Genomic DNA, 17,585 nt, shown 5'->3' on the forward strand with positions numbered 1-17,585 from the left:
ATTACAGGAAAAAGATTTTTAAAAGAGCAGATGTATTAGAATGTTCAATGGATTGTGTAGAAGATGCAGGATTTGAGTGACATCCTAAAGATAGTGAATCATATGGCTAGTTGACCTCCATGGACCAAAGAGGTGCAAAATGGCACAAAATGGGAATTGTCTTCAAAAAAGACAATGTGTGCACATCTTGGCCCTGTCTCTTAAAACAGTAAGGGAGTTTCTGAGTCTGATAATAAATCAGAGCTAAATTTACAGTGGGAAAGACTTCAAATAGGCAAAAGAAAGAACTTTGTACCTACCAGGTTGCTGAAATATTGAAAGGTCCTACCAGGGAGGTGGGTGACATTTCCATCCTTAGAGTTCATCAGAGGTAACCAGAAACTATTGGCCCTAGATGATTTAGATACTCAGCTGCCTGAAGGCAGAGACGTAGATAAGATCATCCCTTAAGGTCCCATTCAGATCTGAAAACTTGATCCTAATTGATTGATTCGAAGGGAGAAGAAAACAGGTAGAACGTTTGTCTCCCTACTCCAAAAGATCAGCAAATATGCCACATACTGTGTTCTATGGCATCACTGTATCCTTACATACTCCTGTGGAAGAGGTGTGAATTCCACTCACAACAGCCCTGGCCAAAGGTGAGTAAGTAACTTAACCTTTCTGTGCCTTAATAACCAACCCCAGCCCCTTGGCCCCACGCCCAGCCAACAGATGGTTTAACAGCCCAGCTTTAGTAAGAGTGATAAATTGTTGTTTTCTTTTTCTATTTGTGTGCTTAGATTCTGTTAAGGTTCACTAGAAGAGACTTGCCAGCCCTGGATGTAAAGCAGGGCCAGGTCCTCCAAAGTTCCTGGTGTCCAAAGCCTTGATTGATGACAGGCTTCCTATACCACCCAGAGAGCTACAGCAGCCCCAATTTCCTTTGCCTTTTGCAAAATTCGTATTCTGTAGAACTGTAATGGCTCCTGTTGAAATGAAACTGTGTACGTGTGTCCTCTTCCCTCCTTTGAGGACTTTTCTTCAAAGGATTGGGCTAAGGTCCTTTGGAAGAAAGGGATACAACCATGTAATTATTCTCTCCCTGGCAGGTCTTGCCCCATCACACCCAGTTTGTTCAAAGATACTTACTTTCTCAGCCTGATATTCAGTCTCCTTAAAAATGGGCAAGTCCTACCTTTCTAGCTTGAGTCCCACTACTGCCCCCCCCCACCCCACAGCCTGTGTGTTTACATTTGAGCACCTAACACTCAGCACGGCACCTAGTGGGCACCCAAATATTTGTTGAATGAATAAACACATTCCAGCCTCTCTGCTTAGCACCCTAGAACATCCTTGACTCGCCCATTGCTAAGCCTGCTCACAAGCTAAGCACTCTGCCCGGGACACTCTTTCACTGTGGAAACCTCCCATGAGTTAAGAGCACACTCCCCCCACCGTGGAAATCAGTCTCTGCCACAGGCGCCCACAGCCCTCTGTGATGCGAGCCATAATAAAGTTACCATGAGTTGGTCAGAATAGGTTATTTATGTATGTCAACAGATCCCCAGCACACTGGGAGCATCACGATGGCTCCATCTGCAGCTGATAGGTTTGTTGAATCGAAGTGCGTTTCCTTCCCTTTAGGCAAAAGAAAGAAATGCTTGGAGCCCCCAACACTCCCTGTCTCCCTGTCTCCCACCACACACACTCCTCTCTGTCCTCTGATCCCTCAGTAGCTGGTGTAGGAGCTGCCCTTTACAGGGGGAAATGAGAGACTATGACAGTGTCACAGCGCCAAGGCACATACAGATTTACAGGCTGGGTTTATTTATAGATCACCAGAGCGTGACAGTCTGCTTCAGTCCCTTCCCTTCACCCACTCAGTGTTAGGCAACCAAAACATCCTTGCCCAATTTCAGACCCCCAAGAGGACCACAGAGGTTCTCGATAAGCCTCCATATGCGGTGCTGGCCATGCTGGGCCCCTGAGTCTTGGGCTCCTGAGACCGTGTCTGAGGCAGACAGACAAGTGTCTGCAGACCCTGAAGTTCACCTGGAGGGAGGAGGCAGGGTGCGTGTGACATCATCTAGCTAATCACCATGTCCTACCCATGACCACATTTTAAATCCACTCCATCCAGGGAGAAATGGGCTGTTCTGTCCACAATTCCTTGAATGTACCTGTTTAGTAGAAAGAGAGCTTTGCAGATCAAAAAACAGGCAGCTGCTTTGCAGAGACCTTAAAAAGCGTTTGGTCTGCTCCAAGCAAGTAAATGTTACTGACCTAGCACCTTCTTTTCCTCCTTTCCATTCTGAAACCCAGGGGGTGCTGACAAGAAGTGGGCAGTGAAGGAAGAGAAGGAAACCTCTCCAGCCCCATACCTTACACTTAAGACAGATAACAAGGCCAGCTAATATTTATTGAGATTTCCTATGTGTCAAGTAGTACGCTGAGTGTTTTACGTGGATTATTCAATTTAATTCTTTAAAACAATTAAGTGGGGGTGTTTGGTGTGTGCGGACTAATTGAGTCGTACAATGTGCAATTGGGTTATATGCAATTTTTTGTGTGTATTTTTTTTTTTTATATTATACTACAATTTAAAAAGCCTTGTGAGGTAGATTCTGTTATCTCTGTTTTAAAGAGTTAGACCCCAGAGTCCAAATTCTTCACCACTATGCCCTCCTACAGAAAACCTGGTGGCGTAGTGGCTAAGTGCTACGCCTGCTAACCAAGAAGTCGGCAGTTCAAATCCACCAGGAGGCTCCTTGGAAACTCTATGGGGCAGTTCTACTCTGTCCTATTGTGTCGCTATGAGTCAGAATTGACGGCAGTGGGTTTTTGGTTTATGCCCTCCTGAATGCTTACGTTATTTCCTTTGGCACTTGATCCTCACACATCTCCCACTCCTACCCTCGTCCCCTTCACCCCCTGCCTCCTAGGCATAAGGGAAAGGGCTTCTAAGTGCTTGTCTAAGATCTCCCAGGTTAGGGTATATTTTAGAGAGTTCAAAACAGAGAAAGGTGCCATTCAAAAGCAAAACAAAACACAAAGAACTCCTGGATCAGACGATTATATTCACTTAGGTCTGACTAAGGTTGCAGCTCCCAGTGAGGGAGCAGCCCAGTTTATAGCTGTCTTAGGCTGGGTTCTCTAGAGAAACAAAACCAGTGAAATGTGTGTGTGTGTGTTTATATATATATATAGATAGAGAGAGATTTATCTCAAGACAATGGGTCATGTGATTGTAGAGGATGGCAAGTCCCAAAGTCCATTGGTCAGGTGTTGGCTGGAGGCTTCTCCTGACTCATGTGGCTCCAGAGGCTGACGAACCCAGAATCGGCAGATCAGATGACGGGCTGCTGGCTCACAGGGCTGCAGAACTGGTGAGTCCCAAAACTGGCAGATCAGAGGAAAGGCTGCTGGCTCAAGTCCCAAGACCTGGAGGTCAGATGATGATAAGCTGGAAACAGGATGCAGAGCAAGCAAGCAAGCTTTGCCAGAATGTCCATATATATATTGAGTGCAGGCCACGCACCTTTGGAAACTCCCCTTACCACTGACTGACTGGTCACATTAGATCACATCATGGAGGTGATTGTGTTATATCACAAAATGAAGGATAATTACATCAGATCAAAAAATGAAGGATAATTAGATAAGACTGAGAATCATGGCCTAGCCAAGTTGACACATAACACTAACTACCACAGTTCACCCCTTGTCAACTTGGCACCTGTACATATCTCCTTAAACCATACATAATTTCTAAATGAGACAATTATAAAGTCATACTTGCACCTAACATGATACAACTAACATACATACAATCAAAAACGCACTAGCCCTGTTTATATCTTATACTTTATAAATGATGGGATAAAGGAAGGAAGAAAATTAAAATATTTGACAAGATTCCAACTCATAGCGATCCTGTAGGACAGAGTAGAACTTCCCCATAGGTTTTCCAAGGGCAGTTGGTGGATTTGAACTCCCGACCTTCTGGTTAGCAGCCAGGCTCTTAACCACTACACCATCAGGGCTCCATATATATGTGAATCCATATATATGGGTCACATCATGGAAGTGATTATATCACAAAGTGGAGGATAATTAGATAATACTGAGATTCATGGCCTAGCCAAGTTGACACATAATATTAACTATCACAACAGCCATCGTATGCAAACCCATCATTAGGGCCCACACAGAAATCAAACTGACTACGTCTGTGGGAAGAGATGATGGAAAAGCTCAATATCATTAGTCAGAACACGGCCAGGGGCTGACTGTGGAACAGACCATCAATTGCTCATATGCAAGTTCAAGCTGAAATTGACGAAAATCAGAGCAAGTCCACAAGAGCCAAAATATGACCTTGAGTATATCCCACCTGAATTTATAGGCCATCTGAAGAATAGATTTGACACATTGAACACTAGTGACCAAAGACCAGACGAGTTGTGGAATGACGTCAAGGACATCATCCATGAAGAAAGCAAGAGGTCACTGAAAAGACAGGAAAGAAAAAAAAAAACAAGATGGATGTCAGAGGAGAGGAGACTGTAAAACTTGCTCTTGAGCGTTGAGCAGCTAAAGCAAAAGAAAGAATTGGTGAAGTAAAAGAACTGAACAGAAGATTTCAAAGGGGCTCTTGAGAAGACAAAGTAAAGTATTATAATGACATGTGCAAAGAGCTGGAGATGGAAAACTAAAGGGAAGAACACGCTCGGCGTTTCTCAAGCTGTAAGAACTAAAGAAAAAATTCAAGCCTCAAGTTGCAGTAGTGAAGGATTCCATGGGGAAAATATTAAACAATGCAGGAAGCCTCAAAAGAAGATGGAAGGAATACACAGAGTCATTATACGAAAAAGAATTAGTTGATGTTCAACCATTTCAAGAGGTGGCATATGATCAGGAACCGATGGTACTGAAGGAAGAAGTCCAAGCTGCTCTGAAGGCATTGGTGAAAAACAAGGCTCCAGGAATTGATGGAATATCAATTGAGATGTTTCAATAATCAGATGCATCGCTGGAAGTGCTCACTCGTCCTTGCCAAGAAATATGGAAGACAGCTTCCTGGCCAACTGACTGGAGGAGATCCGTATTTATGCCTGTTCCCAAGAAAGGTGATCCAACCGAATGTGGAAATTATAGAACAATATCATTAATATCACACGCAAGCAAAATTATATGAAGATCATTCAAAAACAGCTGCACCAGTATATTGACGGGGATCTGCCAGAAATTCAGGCCAGTTTCAGAAGAGGACGTGGAACCAGGGATATCCTGCTGATGTCAGATGGATCCTGGCTGAAAGCAGAGAATACCAGAAGGATGTTTACCTGTGTTTTATTGCCTATGCAAAGGCATTCGACTGTGTGGATCATAACAAACCATGGATAACATTGAGAAGAATGGGAATTCCAGAACACTAAATTGTGCTCATGAGGAACCTTTACATAGATCAAGAGGCAGTTGTTCGGACAGAACAAGGGGACTGATTGGTTTAAAGTCAGGAAAGCTGTGCGTCAGGGTTGTACTCTTTCACCATACCTATTCAATCTGTATGCTGAGCAAATAATCCAGGAAGCTGGGCTATATGAAGAAGAATGGGGCATCAGGATTGGAGGAAGACTCATTAACAACCTGTGTTATGCAGATGACACAACTTTTCTTGCTGAAAGTGAAGAGGACTTGTAGCACTTACTAATGAAGATCAAAGACTACAGCCTTCAGTATGGATTGCACTTCAACATAAAGAAAATAAAAATCCTCACAACTGGACTAAGGAACAACATCATGAAAAATGGAGAAAAGATTACTTGGATTCACAATCAACAACCATGGAAGCAGCAGTCAGGAAATCAAAAGACAGCATTGCATTGGGTAAATCTGCTGCAAAGGACCTCTTCAAAGTGTTGAAGAGCAAAGATGTCACCCTGAAGACTAAGGTGCGCCTGACCCAAGCCATGGTATTTTCAATCACATCATATGCATATGAAAGCTGAACAATGAATAAAGAAGACCAAAGGAGAATTGACGCCTTTGAATTGTGGTGTTGGTGAAGAATATTGAATATACCATGGACTGCCAAAAGAACAAACAAATCTGTCTTGGAAAAAGTGCAGCCAGAATGCTCCTTAGAGGTAAGGATGGCGAGACTGCGTCTTACATACTTTGGACATGTTGTCAGGAGGGATCAGTCCCTGGAGAAGGACATCATGCTTGGCAGAGTACAGGGTCAGAGGAAAAGAGGAAGACCCTCAACTCGGTGGATTGACACAGTGGCTGCAACAATGAGCTCAAGCATAACAAGGATTGTAAGGATGGCTCAGGACTGGGCAGTGTTTCGTTCCGTTGTGCATAGGGTCGCTATGAGTCAGAACTGACTCAACGGCACCTAACAACAACAAGAAATGTATGACCACTTTACAGACCCATGCAGGTCATCCGAGTCTGGGTTAGGAGCAGAGAAGCCATGCCAGTGATAGTCCTGCCCTCTCTGGATTCCTTAAGGAGGCTGCAGACTGCCACTTCCCAGCCTTCTCACCAAAGCTCTGAGCAGGCTTAAGAGAGACTATCTGGCACTCCCCTCCACTTGTTACCCCAGCAGTTCCTAAGCTCCTCACTTTTGATCCCCCATCACACCATACCTGCTCAAGGCTAGAGACCCCATCTAGGAAGCCTCACCTCCTAGGGGACTCTGCCTTCTTCTCGGACAAAGCTTGTGACACACAACTGTTCCCAGATATGCTGTGCATCCCGGGCACACTCCTTGGAGATGATTTCTTCTCTCTTGCCCATTCAAGAAAGCTTCCTGGAAAATCTTCAGCTTTTTCTATACAAACATCATCCTGTTCCTTTCCACATTCTTCCTGCTCTGAATAAGAATTTGATGGCTGGAGCTTCAGCAACCATCTTGCAACCATGAGGGAATGACCAAAAGAGACTTTAGCCCTGATTTCATGGAGACACTGAATCAGCATCAGCAGCTGATCACCTCCAGACTTCTTGTTTGGTGAGAAAAATAAACCCTTATTTGTTTAAGCCTCTATAGTGCATTTATCATTACTTTCAGCCAAGAACTTCTTGAAGGCAAATATGTAAAAAAAAAAAATATGTAGACCACAGCAAAAATTCTTAAAAATCTTCTTTTCCTCTCATAATGACTTTCCTCACACACTACTGCTCATTTTTTCTCAGAATGGGGGTAAATTACCTTTAATTTGACTGTTATCCCTGTCACTAGGCCATTTTTCTCTGTGTTCTCCTGTTGCCAGGCAAGGCTAGACTTTCCTAGTGATCAGGGAGAGGAAGACTCCATGCTGGCAAGCTGGAGTTCTCTCTTTAGTGAACAGGAGATGGAGACAGCCTACATTAATGATGTTCAAGGAAGGAAAGTAGAAAGAAGAGAAGGGAAGGATAGAGCAGACTCTGGCCTTCCACTAATGCACTGTGTGCCCTGGGACAAACCTTCTCTGCGCTGTGGGCTTTAGTTTCCTTACCCATAATGCCAGGCAGTTGGTCGGGCTCATGCCGACGGGCTTTTTCAGATCCTTCAGTGTCTGGGCCAGCCTTATGGGGTTATCCCTCCTGCTTGATCTCTTATCTTATTAATTTTTCCAAGGAATTCCAAAACCATATGAGGAATTTACCTTTGAGAAGTGCTAGGGTGTTATTCTTGGCAATCAAGAGTGTTTAGAACAAGGCAGAGATGGGGTTTGAACCTGGGTTTCTGGGGCCAGTAGCCAGGCTGGCTCCCTTGTGCCCTGCAGGAAGGCTGATATCTGAATGCCTGGGGGAGATGTCCTCTCCTGCCTCCTTCTGAGCACTTCTTTGTTTGCTGGTATGTGAGAGGGCAGGGCAGGAGAAAGCACCTCCAGCCACTCTTTGTCCTGCCCACAGCTCTCCTGACACCTTGGTAAGGGGCTGAAGTGAAACCGACAATACGGTATTTGGTGTTGAGCTGCAGGAGCCAAGTCTTCACCCCTTCTACTTTCTAATGCTATGACTTAGGGCAAGCTGCTTATTTCTCTGGGCCCCAGTGCTCATCTATAGGATGGGGATGTGCCTACCTCATGGTGTTCTTGAGAATGTGACGTGGAAGCCCTTAGAGCAGGGCTGGGCCTAAGTATTAGTGTGAAATGACGGATTATCAGCGATTCCAATCCTCCACGTTTCCCCTGAGATCCGGGCTTCTTCCCAGCAGCTCTCTGGAGAGAAGGGAAAGAGTGCTGGGCCCTGCCTGAAAGTCTGCAAGGGATTGTAGAGGTGGGGAGTGGTGCATTAAACGTGCATAAAGTGTGCCGTGCACTGGACAGACCAGGGGCAGGAAGCCTTTCTTAAAGAACAAAATAGCCACATATTTAGGGCCCCACCACAAAACCCCTAATTCCCTGCAGAGAAAATACCCTGTAAGAAAGCATTTAGAAAAGTCTAGGTGTCCGGAGGGCCCTCATTTAAATAACCAGTTTATCTTTGTTATGCTGTCTCTACCAACTTGTCAAAATTCTCATGAAACAATTTAGGAGGAAAATAACAGGCTGAAGTAGGAAGACCGAGGAGGGTCCCAGGAGAATTCACCCGCTCTCTCCGTGACAGCAGGGAGACTGCAGGCCGACCCAGGCCTGGCCACCCTGAGGTCAGCAGTGTCTGGGGCAGGGAAGGGCCTGTTCCTTCACTGATTTCATTCACTCATCCAGAGTCATCAGGTGCCTACTAGGCGCCAGGCAGGGGACCAGACAGACTACCTTCTCACAGGAGGAAACACTAAGTGAACAGAAGCCAATACCCTCATTAATAAATGCTAAATCAAAAACCAAAACCAAACCCATTGCCGTTGAGTCAGTCCTGACTCATAGTGACCCTGTAGGAGTGTAGAGTTGCCCCCTAGGGTTTCTAAGGAGCAGCTGGTGGATTTGAACTGCCAACTTTTGGTTAGCAGCTGAGCTCTTAACCACTGTACCACCAGGGCTCTAATAAATGCTATAAGGACATAAACAGAGTGAGCTGGAGCAGATAGGGACTGAGAGCTTAAGCCGCTTTAGATGGCCAGAGGAGGCTTTTCTGAGGAAGTGAGGTGGGGCAGAGACCTAAAAGAGAAGAAGCCAATGGGAGGCCGGGGGAGCTTTCCCAGAAGACAGATGGGCAAGTGCAAAGTCCTGGAGGCAGGAAGAAGCTCATGAGACTCCTCCAGAGACCAGTCCCCCAGAGCAGTGCAAGGCAGCAGCTCAGGCACAGAAAGAAGACCCTGGGGCAGCAACATGTGAGGGGAGGGAGGGTAGGCAGGGCTCAGGTCACATCGGGTCTTGCAGACCATAGAGGTCTTGGGATAAGGCAGAGGGAAGCCTCACTACTAGAAAGTGGACATTCAGCACAATCAACTGGGCACCAGCGTGAGGAATATGAACCTGCTCAGTTCTCTCACGTTCTACACAGTGGTTATATCAGGCTTTCCCCTCTCTTCTCAGAGGAGAGGCGGGTGACTTCTGCCTGAGTCACCAACCCTCCCCTTGCCCAACCATCATCTCTGTCTCCATCACAAAGAAAGTAGAAGAAACTGGAGGCAGAGAGCCCCTAAACTACATCTGCACATCTCTCCATCCTTTTCCCCCTGCCTTTCCTGTCCTCTGGACCAAAGCTCACCCCTCATCTGCTCCCAGAAGCCCACCCTCTACCCTCCTCAGGGCATGGCACTGTATTATTGGTCACTTTCTCTCCTGCATCTTCAACTTCTCCCTCTTTACAGGCTCCTTTCCCTCTGTGTTTAAGTATTCACCAATGTCCCTCACCTAGAAAAACAAAAACAAAACCACCTCACTTTAGTCTGTCCTCTATTTCCCTTCTCTTTTACAGCCAAGGAAACCCTGTTGGTATAGTGGTTAAGAGTTTGGCTGCTAACCAAATGTCAGTAATTCAAATCCACCAGGTGCTCCTTGGAAAGCCTATGGGGCAGTTCTACTCTGTCCTATAGGGTCGCTATGAGTTGGAATTGACTGGATGGCAGTTTTTTTTTTTTAATGGCCAAACTTTCCTTTTATGCTGTCTGTGCCCTTCTCCGCTCTGCCCCCCGGCTCCCGTCCTGGTCATCTAGTGCTGCTATAACAGAAATACCACAAGCAGATGGTTTTAACAGAGAAGTTTATTTTCTCACAGTAAAGTAGGCTAAAAGTCCAAATTCAGGTTGTCAGCTCCAGGAGAAGGCTTTCTCTCTCTGTCAGCTCTGGAGGAAGGTCTTTCTTGTCAATCTTCCCCTGGACTAGAAGCTTCTCTATGCAGGAACCCTGGGTATGAAAGACATGCTCTGCTCCTGGTGCTGCTTTCTTGGTGGTATGAAGTCCTCAACTCTCCACTTGCTTCTCTTTCCTTTTATATCTTGAGAGATAAAAGGTGGTACATGCCACACTCCAGGGAAATGATCTGAGTAAGAGTGGTGTTAAAATCTCACCCTAATTCTTTTAACATAAAATTACAATCAAGAAATGGAGGACAAAAGCACACAATACTGGGATTCATGGCCTAACCAAGTTGACGCATATTTTTGGGGGGACACAATTCAATCCATGACACCCCCCCATGTCTCCATTTCCTTTCTCCCATTCATTCACTGGTCCCTAGTCCCCTCCACCCAGGTAACAACAAGCATGGGACTAAACCCCAGGGGTGGGGGTGGGGTCCTTTACAGATTGTCTCCTCAACCTTTCTCCTTTCGGGAAGTTATTCTTGACCATGGTGCTCCCACATGCCTCAAGCCCAGATTACCTGTCTCCTCTCATAGCCAGGATCTCTAAACATTAGAACTCATCATCATGTATCCTACGTGTTCTTTGTCTCCCCACCCATCCACCCCTGCTGCCACTAGATTGTCATTCACAAGGACGGGGTCAAGCTCTATTTTGTTCGTGTGTGGGTCTTAGTCCCCAGCATTGTGCCTGGCACCTAGTAAAGGCTTAAAACAAGCTTGTTCACCGAGCTAATGGAGGCATGCTCCCTGCTTTAGGAGCTGGTCTTTTACCGGAAGAGACAAGATGTAAGCGCGTAATTACAAATTCAATGCTTGTAGTGTTGGGAGGGGTGGGCATCTTACGTGGGGGGAGGGACTGAGAGTATGAAGGAGGAGTCCCCACGCAGGAGCTCGCCACTTTTCCCAGAAACGATATCCCCATTTCTGTGTAAAGCAGCCTGTCTGTGGCAGCATACCAAACATTCCTTACGACAGACAGTGCTGGCAGCTGGCTAATCCTCCTCAGTATTTTCAGTGTATCTGTGTTTGTATGAATAAATACACAATTCAGCAGTTATCTATGACACTGGAGGGAGAAAGTGACCTAATGGTACAGCCCATCTGGCAGCTCCAGTACCAACCCATGCACTCGTGCCATCTTCTTTTCAGTGTAGGTTCAGGGCCAGTTTTTGTCAAAAATAAAGGCCAGGGGTGTGTTAGAAAGACCATGTCTCAGCCTAAAGGTGGGGTGGGGAGGGGGCTGCTTTCATGTCCCAGATCTGCCCAGCTTTGCTCTTCTTAGTGGTGTGATCTGAATTCTCTATGTTTGGGTCCCTCATCTGTAAAGTGGGGATAGTGGCAGCATTTACCTCATGGGGTTGTCATGAGGATTATTATAATGGAATTAACATGGGTAATAGGGGTCAGTCCTTAGAACAGTGCCTGGCCCATAGAAAGACCTAGAAAGCACAAACGCTAGCTGTTCTTTTGCTTTTACTACCTCTGTGGTGTGGTGCATTTGTTATCCTCTCTGGGCAGTTCCCATACCTTTGCAGAGGTGCAAACACCCTCTATAGGATTTCGAAAATGCAGGCTGGGTCACTTCCTGTGGGGAGGAAGGTGGGTGCAGTCAGCAGGACATGGGTGAGGGATAGAAGCCCTCACAGGTAAGATTGCCAGATTTAGCAAATAAAAACATAGGACACTGAGTTAAATTTGAATTTCAGATAAACAATGAAGAAAATTTTAGTATAAGTATATCCCGTGCAATGTTTGGGATATACTTATACAAAAAAATTATTCATTGTTTATCTGAAATTCAAGTTTAACTGGGTGTCTTGTATTCACTCTAGCATCACCCTGTGACCTGGTAGCCTGCAGTCAGTACAAGTGGAGGAACAGCAGTTGGAGGTCGAGGAGGAGAGGAGCCAGGATATGAAACCTAATGGCCCTATCCCGGAGCTTCTAAATTCAGCCCCTTGCAGCCTCAGGCCTTGCCAGCACTCTTCACTGAGGCTCCCCAGTGCCAGCATTGCCTGGCACAGAGCAGGCAGTCCGAAGAAAACATGCTGACTGAAGTTATAATGGTGCTGAGGGGTGTGATTTGTGGGACATCAAAAGGCTCCATTCCCCAACATTTCTCCTTTACATTTGCCTTTGCAGACTTTTCCATTAGCGAACTATTCCTCTGAGCTAAGCTAGAGACTCCTTTAAAGAAGAAGCCTCAGAGGAGCCACACTAACCCACATCAGCCATTCACATGTTGGCAGGCTCTGGGAGCAGCACCGTGGGTGGGTGGTGATTGGAGGGAACCATAGGGGGCTCCAGGGTCAGGACACCTGGATTTTAATCCAAGCTCCAATCACTGATATAGGTTTTTGTTTTCCCTATATAGTGCACCAATGGGGAATTGCCAGAAATTCAAGCCAGATTCAGAAGAGGACTTGGAATGAGGGATATCATTGCTGATGTCAAATGGGTCTTGGCCGAAAGCAGAGAATACCAGAAGGATGTTTACCTGTGTTTTATTGACTCTGCAAAGGCATTCGACTGTGTGGATCATAACAAATTAAGGATAACATTGTGAAAAATTGGAATTCCAGAACACTTAATTGTAGCCATGAGGAATTGTAGTCGTAGCCCAAGAGGTGGTTGTTCGAACAGAACAAGGAAATAGTGCATGTTTTAAAGAAAGGAAAGGTGTGCCTCAAGGTAGTATCATTTCACCATACTTATTCAATCGGTATGTTGAACAAATAATCCGAGAAGCTGGACTATATGAAGAAGAATGGAGCATCAGTATTGGGGAAGACTAGTTAACAACCTGCAATATGCAGATAACACAACCTTACTTGCTGAAAGCGAAGAGGACTTGAAGCACTTACTGATGAAGATCAAAGACTACAGTGTTCAGTATGGATTATACCTCAACATAAAGAAAACAAAAATCCTCATAACTGGACCAATAAGCAATGTCATGATAAACGGAGAACATACTAAAGTTGACAAGGATTTCATTTCACTCGGATCCACAATCAATGCCCACGGAAGCAGTAGTCGAGGAGTCCAACGACATATTGCATTGGGCAAATCTGCTGCAACAGATCTCTTTAAAGTGTTAAAAAGCAAAAATGTCACTTTGAGGACTAAGGTGCACCTGCCCCAAGCCATGATATTTTCAATCGCTTTGTATTCATGCAAAAGCTGGACAATGAATAAAGAAGACTGAAGAAGAATTGATGCATTTGAATTATGGTGTTAGTGAAGGATATTGAATATACCACGGACTGCCAAAACAACAAACAAATCCGTCTTGGAAGAAGTACAACCAGAATGCTCCTTAGAAGGGACGATGGTGAGATTTTGTCTCACATACTTTGGACATGTTATCAGGAGGGACCAGTCCCTGGAGATGGATATCGTGCTTGGTAAAGTAGAGGGTCAGTGAAAAAGAGGAAGACCCTCAATGAGGTGGATTGACACAGTGGCTGCAAAGGTGGGCTCAAACATAACAACTATTGTGAGGATGGCACAGGAATGGGCAGTGTTTTGTTCTGTTGTACATAGAGTCACTATGAGTTGGAACAAACTCGACTTCATCTAACAACGATGTATTTTTCCCATCTTCTGTTTCAGACTGGTGGCCTTAGAAGTTCCTAAAAGGCAACTGTTTTCCATGCCTTGGTGAAAGACTAAACACATTGAAAAGCTTATGCCAAATACCATCGAGGGCACCAAGAGAAGGAGAGAGAAGAATTTCCCCAGAATGGATTGGAACAGAGTAAGGATCTGGGAATTATTTGGAGATAGAAAATTGGGAAGACAGCAAAAGCTTAGAGGAGATTTCTGGCTTCTTCCTGAAGATTCTTGGCCCCTAAAAGTCATGTGAGTCTGGAGGAAGCATGAAGGGTAGGGAAATAGGTATCTCAGTAGTAAACAGCATGGACAGATCAACAACAGTAACCATTTATTGAGTACCCTGTGTCAGGCATTGTTCTACAAGCTTTACACATATTAATTCATTCAGTCCTTAGAGTAGTTACTTAGGTTTTCTCCATAAGAAAGCTGAGAAGAAGAGAGTTTAACTTAGGAACCAGCAGAAAGTCTTCTTTGAAGCCTCAGCTTGCCTAAGTTCCTGGGTGAGAGAAGAGGCTTTACACTGACTGAGAATAAGTTTTCCTCAAGCTGAAGGTGATGGAGATTTGAAAATGAATGTGAGTCAGTTTAAAGAAGAAATGTGATACTTAGTTTGTCAACTGAAATTCAAACCCTCTGTACACATTCAGGAAACCCTAGTGGCATAGTGGTTAAGTGCTACAGCTGCTAACCGAAAGGCCGATGGTTCAAATCCACCAGGGCTCCTTGGAAATTCTATGGGGCAGTTCTACTCTGTCCTATAGAGTCATTATGAGTTGGAATTGACTCGATGGCAACGGGTTTGATTTTTTGGTTTGGTACATATTCATTATAGATTATTAGTTAATTTGACTCCACTTTGCCCCAGCCTGACCCAGCTCATAGCTCATAGGTAGGAGACTTCTCAAGCATCAAAACTGTTTCTTCTACCCTCCCTGAGAGGGGCTGGAAGGGGTTTCTGCTTGATTTTGCCCTTGTCCTGCATCAGACTGCCCATGGGGGACTGGGATTGGAAGAAGGTGGAGGCTGTCTCTGTGGAGGCACCAAGTATGAGCTGGTGCCCACAGTGGCCCTGTGCCAGCCCCAGCCTGCTCAATTCCCCAGAAAGGCTCGAGCAAGTCTGAGGTCAGCTCTCCAAAGGTCACTAGGGGCAATGCTAGCCTGCGGTTCCCAGTGCCAGTGATGCACCAGCAGCCTGAAAATCCCTGAGGAACTTAAAAAAAAAATACGGAGTCTGATACAGATGCTGGAGATTCTGACTCAGTGAATCTGGGGTGGAGCCCCAGGGATCTGCATTTTAAAAAGCACCTCCAGTTAGTTCTGACGAGCAGACAGGTTTGGCGACGTCTGGTCCTGGCCCAACTCTACCCAGTTCAGGCTGTGCCCGCCCCCTCCCCGCATGCTCCGCTCCCCGTCTCCCTACGTCCCCAGCTACCTGGCAGCAGGTCATCCAACCTTAGCTTGGGCATTCCTGGGGCAGGGGGTTCATTGCCTCATGAGCGTGCACTGTCAGATGTTCTGAATGCTGGGAAGTTCTTTCTTATACTGAGCCAAGAGGTCCCTGGGTGGCACAAAAGTTAAGTGCTCGGCTACTAACTGAAGGGTTGGTGGTTCGCACCCACCTAGAGGCACCTCGTAATAAAGGTCTGGTGATCTGCTTCTGAAAGGTGACAGCTGTGGAAATCCTGTGGAGCAGTTCTACTCTGCAACGTATGAGTCGGAATCAACTTGATGGTACCTGGTAAATACTGAGCCAAAGTTTCACCTCCCACTGCCCTCTCTGACCCACTTTCTGCCCTCCAGTGCTCTGCAGACCCCGCTTTTCACAGCACCACTTCCCCCTACCAGCCCTACACCCATGAGGACCAATGTGGAACACTTACTCTCCCTGACTGCTGCCTTTCAGGCACAAGGCTTCCAGGCTGCCCACTTTTACGGCTGTTCACTGGACACATTTGGCAACATCCTTATAAAACACACAGCCCAACCTGAGCCTCACGCTCCAAAGGGGCTGATCACCAGAAGAGGCAGGGGCCCAACCCCTCCCTATGTAGACACTGCCCTCTGGTGAAATGAAGCACATTTTAGTCTAAAAGCTAGTGAAACTGAAGGAAAAGTTAAGCATGATAGTCTTATCTGCACTCTCACGCTAGCCTAATCCCACAATTGCTTTTGCTTGTTTTTTTCATTACTTTAACCTTTTCATTCAGCTGCAACTAGAGTATGTGCACTGCTTTGTATAATATCATTTTCATAAAAACCCATTTTCTACATCTCTGAATAAAACCGAAACCAAGCCCATTGCCATCAAATGGATTCTGACTCATACCGTGTAGGACAGAGTAGAACTGCCCCGTATGGTTTCTAAGGCTGTAATCTTTACGGAAGCAGGCTGCTACATCTTTTTCCCGTGGAGCAGATGGTGGGTTCAAACCTCCCACCTTTGGTTAGCAGCTGAGAGCTTAAACACTTTGCCATCAGGGATTCCTAATTATCATTTTAATGGCTACACAACACTGCATCATACGGTCCAGGTTCAAATCCTGGTTCTTCCGCCAGCATGCTGCATGCACCTGACACGCCACACTTTTCTCCACTAGCTGATCACGTTCTGATGTCCCCGACCCTTACATATCTTCCCTTGTTCTCTGGTTTCTGTGCTCTTACCCACGCTGCATCCTTGCCTTTTGGGGGAAAGACAGGATGTCACACCCCTTATGACACTGACCATGGAGGACCACAATAACAGCTATTTTAGATGTCACCTGCTAGAACAACCTTTGCAAATGAGTACCACCATTTGTGGAACCAGGCTACCATGGGTCAGCCCAGGACTAGGCATTTGACATACGTTGTTTGAAACAAGGTGTCCCTGGGTGGTGGAAGCAGTTAGTGTGCTTGGCTGCTGAGCAAAAGGTTGATTTGAATCCACCCAGAGATGCCTTGGAAGAAAGAACTCGTGAACTACTTCTGACAAATCAGCCATTGAAAACCCTGTGGAGCACAGTTCTATTCTGACACTCATGGGGTTTCCAGGAGTTGGAATTGACTCAATGGCAGCTGGATTTTTTTATCCTAGGGAATTCTCCAGGCAACCTTATGAGATATCTATACACAGCTCCACATTATAGATGAGAAAACTGAGGCTCAAAGAGTTTAAGCAAGTTATCCAAGATCACACAGAGTAGGGATTTAGACTCAGGCCTGTGTGTCTGCTAAGCCTATGCTTATGTCACTACCCTACATTTCAGGAAAGGCAACCTGGCTCACTGTGTATTTGCGCCCCTGTAAAAATGAGCCTCAGAATAACAGGGTTGCACCCAATCTGGCTGATTTTGTGTTTCTCCTTTCCACACTTAGAGATTTCTTTTTCTCCCTTATAACCAATGAAAGACAAGACTTCTCAACCAATTATGCAGATTGACTAATTGAGGCACTGAGACAGGAGGCTGCAAGGCCAGAGAAGCAGTGGGGGCTAGAATGCAGACTCCAAAGTATCAGAGAGCAGGTGGAAGGCTGAGGTGAGAATCGAGTCATCAGAGGGCAGGTCTGTCTGGAGTTTAGCTCCTGGGAGCTTCCAGCACCAGGGTCACAAGCGGGGGAGGGAAAACAGCTCTATTCAAACCACCCCACCTCTGCACCGTCCCATCCCACCTTCCCGGAATACCCTTGCTCAGGCTGTGCCCAGCTCACTCCACCCTCCTCCCTGGCCTCTCCCGACCATCCCTGCCTGCGGCAATCA

The sequence above is a fragment of the Loxodonta africana genome, chromosome 25 (genome assembly GCF_030014295.1).
Source record: "Loxodonta africana isolate mLoxAfr1 chromosome 25, mLoxAfr1.hap2, whole genome shotgun sequence".
In the NCBI taxonomy this organism is placed as follows: domain Eukaryota; kingdom Metazoa; phylum Chordata; class Mammalia; order Proboscidea; family Elephantidae; genus Loxodonta; species Loxodonta africana.